This window comes from Lycium barbarum, chromosome 1 (genome assembly GCF_019175385.1).
Source record: "Lycium barbarum isolate Lr01 chromosome 1, ASM1917538v2, whole genome shotgun sequence".
Classification (NCBI taxonomy): Eukaryota; Viridiplantae; Streptophyta; class Magnoliopsida; order Solanales; family Solanaceae; genus Lycium; species Lycium barbarum.
This window is the reverse complement of record NC_083337.1, coordinates 19,039,112-19,045,573: the sequence shown is the minus strand read 5'-3', so window position 1 is coordinate 19,045,573 and position 6,462 is coordinate 19,039,112. Positions and strand designations below refer to the sequence as shown.

Sequence of the window (6,462 nt, the reverse complement as noted above, 5' to 3'; positions counted from 1 at the left end):
ACTGGTGTAATTTATTCTTCGGAATATATATCCTTATTCAGCCACTAACTCAGTTTGCAAACATTACTGATCATGAAAGGAACATGGGCATGTCAATTTCACATTTTTATGAAAAGCCAAATTACCATTTGCCCTTAGCACATTACATATCTATGAATGGAAGTAGAACTGAAATTAAGAAGCTGAAATAAGAGAAAGTTATCAGAGAAATGTGTTGTCCCTGTTTTGGTAGCCAGAAAAAAAAAAGTATGGTGCTCCTTTTACTACTTTACACATTTTCCATCTTAGTCCATGGTTACAATGCTCAGTTAACTTCACACTCAAACACCATCCATGGCAAAATCCCAACTAAAAAGGGTTCTTTCACACAGATGAAAATTCAAACAACCACTGATTTGTCTTTCCAAAAGCAAAATCTTTAGTCTTGCCTAATCCATCAAATTACTTTTCTAGCCAGCTTCTTCCTACCCCTTTACCCACTAATTCATATTTCTATAATTTTGCACTAAAAAATGGTGAAACCAAATATCCCATAGAAAGCAATTCAAAATTGCAACAACTCACATGACCCGTATAAAGAAGAGAAAAACAAAACCCAATTATTTTGCTTAAGGCAACGACACTACTTTACATGGTGAGAAAATTTCTTAGCCAGAAAAAGAAAGAACGCATGCCTCAAATGGTTGGCCGTGGACGGCGACGAAGACGGCATTACTGGGTAGGGACGGCGGCGAGCGTGACTGACAGGAACGGCGACGGAGATGGCGTTACTGGGTAGGGACGGCGGCGAGCGTGACTGACAGGAACGGTGATGGTGGCGGCGTGATTAGGGTTAGAGAGAGGGAGAGAACGTGAGAGGAAGAGATATAGAGAAATGTGAAAAAAAAAAAAAAGGGTTTGGGACTGATTTTAATTTTATTTGACTAAGATTCTGACCTCATGAGGTCGGTATCTTTAATTATTTAACTTAAAAGAATATCGACCTTACGAAATTATTTAATTTTTAATTTAAAAGAATACCGATCTCGTGAGGTCGGTTTATTAAAAATAATTTATAATACTTACTATCAAATAAATTTCTGACCTAATGAGGTCGGTACATTATTTTTTCAAATTTTGTACAATATTACCGACCTCATTAGGTCGGTTTATTTTAATATATATATATATATATATATATATATTACGCCTTTACTGACCTCATGAGGTTAGTTTTTTCCCGACCTCAACTGAGGTCGATTTTTTTAGGTCGGGAAATTCCATTTTTTTAGCAGTGGTATTTGCACATTTAAATAGCAAAGTCAACATTCAAAGGCCATGAGTTGATAGGAAACTTAGTACCAAGGGCATCAACTTTCACTGATATTCTTGTTGGGGTATATAGCATTAACCATGCTTTTTGATATGGTATATTCTAACAATTGTCATGGTTAAATGTCTAAGTGAGAAATTGTTGGGATATATACTATTAACCACATATAGTATTTATTATAGAATAATTATTTATTCAATTTTAATAAAGAGTTAAATAGATCATGTGCTAGTATGTGTATTGTTGACACCTAATTTTTGACCTCCCATAATTTATTTTAATTACTGAGAGTCCTTGGATGACAAGCAAAATGAATCATGCATCTTAGAGATCAAAATAATTTTATAAAACTGCTTAGGTCAATATTTTAATCCTTTAAGTTGATAAAATAACTTCTAGGATATTATAGGTCATTTAGGAATTAATTGGTACATTTTGTGACATTTATGAGGTATTTGTTAAACTTAATCAAAGAAAATAAATTTTAAAATAATCATTTATTCAAATTTTTAAATTTTCAAAAATCAAATTAGCAAATACATTATTCCCTTTAATCCAAGGAGTTTGAGTAATTAAAATAATTGACCATTTTACCACTTAATCTTTAATTTTGTGTAATTATATAATTTGTTAAAATTATCCATAATTGTCTATAAATGTTTTAATTAGGCTAATTAATCAATTAGAGGGTCATTATTGCAAATTGGTTTTAATTATTTAATTTTTTACATTATGGCCACAATTGAACCAATCAATTCATTATTGATGTAATTGGGGTCATTTTTGCAAATTTGGCCTCTTATGGCCTTAATTGAAATGGACAAATTCATTTGGCTCAAATTAATTAAGGCCATTAATGTAATTGAACTTTAATTGACTAATTAAGCTAAAAATGGCCTAATTGCAATAATCAATTAGATTAAAATTAATTAAGGCTATATTTACGAAATTGAGCTTGTTTACACAATTAGACATATTTTAAATTAATTAATAGGTTAATTACATCCTAATTTGTTTATAATTAAAATACTATGGTGGATAATCGATATTCTTGTTATTTGTCCATTTGTTATATTATCCATGCACGTATATACATTTAAATACTCACGACATACATTATACATACATATATATATATATATATATATGTGTGTGTGTGTGTGAAAGGGAGGGGCGGGGGGAACAGGTCCAATTTTTTTTCGGACCGAGTCCAGCCCAAACGGGAGTGACCCGGCCTAACCCTTTTCTGATAAGGGGTGTAATGACCCGTTTGGTCGTTATAGTTATTTTGTCACTTTCGCCCGCTCCCGAGCATTGATTAGCTCCCTTCTGACCCGAGGGGACCGTTGACACGCTTCCCGAGGTGTCTAGACTGGATTCGGGTAACTTTGGTGAAAATATAGGCTTAAAATTGAAAGTGGTTGACCCGAAGTTGACTTTTGGGCAAACAAACCTTTTTCGGAATTCCGTCATTTCTGAGAGGTCTGGATAGTCGTTTAGAACTTGTGTGTGCTGATGTGTCGCGGATTTGTGGCACATTCGACGCCTTTTTTCTATAAATTTTGGTTGTTTTCAAGTAAGCCTGGTTCTTGTTAATATGTTTTTGTTGTGTTTTAGGAAAACAATGGCCCAAAAGCAAAAACAAAGAACAAAGGAAAAATTGGCCAGAAATGAAGAATCGACGTCCCGTCGATCAGCCGACGGACCGTCCTTCGAAGCGTCGATAATCTCGATTAAATTAGATACGCTCAAATTACACATATTAATGGCGTAAAGCGGACGTTGTCAAATATAGTAACCCAAACAAGGTTGGGGTCGAATCCCACAGGGAAAATAGAGAGAAAAAAGTACTAATTATTTATGTAACTAATCTCTAGAAACTTTAATTTTACTCCGAATAGTATAGAGGCGAGATTTGGTTTGTTTTCGCTATTTTGAAGTATTTGGAATTTGTTTGGATTGGGAGAGCCAAAGTTGTGTCCCCGCGGTGATTAGATGTTATGCTATGGGTATCAATATGATATATTTCTAATGGGTCGGGGTTTTGTATGCACTTATTCTCTAATGCACTTTCTAATATTTTCCAATAGTTAGAAAGTATTTCTTTTCATGATTTTCCCAAATGTAGAAAAGTTCTAAGTAAGATCGATTAAATATGTCAAGTAGAACTCATTTTATCCCTAAGTGAGTTCATTAAACGAGGGTTAGCGCCCCGAGTCCTTGTTATATTATTTCAAATCACACCCTAGTTCATCTTTCCAAATAAACTAGGGTTTGTGCATAAGCAAGTGTTTGCAACCACTAACTAACAATGAATGTGAGAAATAATAAAACACATCACAACCCATTATATATATATATATATATATATATATATATATATATATATATATATATATATATATATACAATGTTAGACGCCCATTACATAACACCCATCATTTGGGTCCACAACTTTGATTAAGGAAACTACTCACACATGATGGTCTCAAAAGTAGTAAGCAATAAATGAGACATAAAGCTTACAAAGTGTGATAAAAATGATGGAAAATGGAATCTTATTGTCTTCACTAAGCTCCAAAAGTGGAATAATCAATGCTCACCCACCAATGGAACTTTGTTCACATGCATAAACTGAAACCTGGCTACTAAAAATAACCTAAAATGTTCTTTAAATAGGCTCCAAAAAACGCACAGCAGCGACTGACAAAATTGCCCCCGATAGCAAGAATCGACGTCCCGTCGATCAGCCGACGGACCGTCCTTCGAAGTGTCGATAAGCTCGATTTTCCAGTAATGACATTAGTTGAAGACGACAAAGGACGAAGACATCGACGAAGCGTCGAACTGATCGACGCTTTGTCGTTTGTGTCGTCAATCAAGATCTGTCAACAAGAAGAGAGAAAGACGGAATACTCGACGGAGCGTCGAACTGGTCGACGGCACCGTCGAATGGATCACATTGCTGAAGATACAAAGGACGGAGGAATCAACGGATCGTCGAACGATCGACGGTCCGTCGATCTTGCTATCGGGGGAAATTTTGTCAGTCGCTGCTGTGCGTTTTTTGGAGCCTATTTAAAGAACATTTTAGGTTATTTTTAGCAGCCAGTTTTCAGTTTATGCACGTGAACAAAGTTCCATTGGTGGGTGAGCATTGATTACTCCACTTTTGGAACTTAGTGAAGACAATCAGATTCCATTTTCCATCATCTTTATCACACTTTGTAAGCTTTATGTCTCATTTATTGCTTACTACTTTTGAGACCATCATGTGTGAGTAGTTTCCTTAATCAAAGTTGTGGACCCAAATGATGAGTGTTATGTAATGGGCGTCTAACATTGTATATATATATAATGAGTTGTGATGTGTTTTATTATTTCTCACATTCATTGTTAGTTAGTGGTTGCAAACACTTGCTTATGCACAAACCCTAGTTTATTTGGAAAGATGAACTAGGGTGTGATTTGAAATAATACAACAAGGACTCGGGATGCTAACCCTCGTTTAATGAACTCACTTAGGGATAAGATGAGTTCTACTTGGCATATTTAATCGATCTTACTTACAACTTTTCTACATTTGGGAAAATCATGAAAAGAAATACTTTCTAACTATTGGAAAATATTAGAAAGTGCATTAGAGATTAAGTGCATACAAAACCCCGACCCATTAGAAATATATCATATTGATACCCATAGCATAACATCTAATCACTACGGGGACACAACTTTGGTTCTCCCAATCCAAACAAATTCCAAATACTTCAAAATAGCGAAAACAAACCAAATCTCTCCTCTATACTATTCGGAATAAAATTAAAGTTTCTAGAGATTAGTTACATAAATAATTAGTACCTTTTTCTCTCCATATTCCCTGTGAGATTCGACCCCAACCTTGTTTGGGTTACTATATTTGACAACGTCCGCTTTACGCCATTAATAGGTGTAATTTGAGCGTATCAAATTTTGACGCCGCTGCCGGGGAATACGGTTTTGAAATTACTGATTGTTGTGTACTCTTCTTTAAAAAAATTTCTATTCCATCACACCTTGTTTGCTGTTGTGGTGAACTAGGTGAACATGGCAGGAAGACAGAATCGAAATCAAGGAAACCAAGGTGGACTCCAAGTGAACCCACCTGCACCAGAAGAGGATGAGGATGAGAATATATTTGCGGAATTCATCAATGAAGCTGATTATGCTTTTGTTGTGGTCCCTTTTAGGACTGGAAATGCTACTTTCAAAATTGATAATTCTATCTATTAGCTGCTGAAACTTGAAGGTTATTTCCAAAATTCTTCGGAGGATTGTCCACTCCGACATTTGAAGAACTTCCTGCATGTGTGTGCTCAACAATCCCAAGGTGTTATTTCTGCTGATGCACTTCGGTTACGGGTCTTTAAATATTCCTTGGCTAGCCAAGCAAGGGAATGGTATGAAAAGCTCCCCAACAATTCTATTCACACCTGGAGCGAGTTAGCCAATACATTTTTGAATAAGTGGTTCCCACCAAGCAAAAAGGTTGAACTTCGGGATAAGATCTTTGAGTTCAAACAACTTCCGGGGGAACAATTATATTCGGCATGGGAGAGTTTCAAGTACTATCTAACTCAATCTCCAACTCACGGGTTTCCGGATGCTATTCTCACCGAGAAGTTCTACAAGGGGTTAGATACAATGAATCAAATTGCTGTCAATACTGCAGCTGGGGGATGCTGTTATACCCCTTTTTAACCAGGGTTGAAGCGGAGTACAACATATTGGAGATTCCTATATTGCTTTATTTTAAGGAGTCGCCACCTAATTGATTTTATGGTGAATTAGGACACCTAATTATTAACTAAGGTAAAGTTAAAACTAAACCTCTGTTAATAGTCTGCTAAACCAGTGTGATTCTAGGTAAGAGTTCTATATTATCCTGAAGGGAAGGGGTTAGGCATCCTTTAGAATCCGTTAACTACGGTTATCCAGCCAAACTTAGGTTAATTAATTAATGCTAAATAAGATACCTGAAATTTTAAGAAAAGAGCTAAGAAATGTTGCTAAGATGTTTTAAAAGGAAAATATAAACTATTTAAAACAACACCTGTAAATATTATTAAGGCTTTAGATAATAAAGCCATTTAAAATAAACTTAAGAATGTTGC

The 6,462-nt window shown here is 35.3% G+C and overlaps 1 non-coding gene across 1 annotated transcript; it reads right to left on the bottom strand.

Moving 5' to 3' along the window:
* Positions 1-5,840: 5,840 nt before the first annotated feature.
* Positions 5,841-5,946, bottom strand: LOC132618937 (small nucleolar RNA R71). The gene has a single exon (XR_009574397.1). It is a non-coding gene; the product is annotated as a small nucleolar RNA R71 (small nucleolar RNA).
* Between the last annotated feature and the right edge of the window lie 516 nt (positions 5,947-6,462).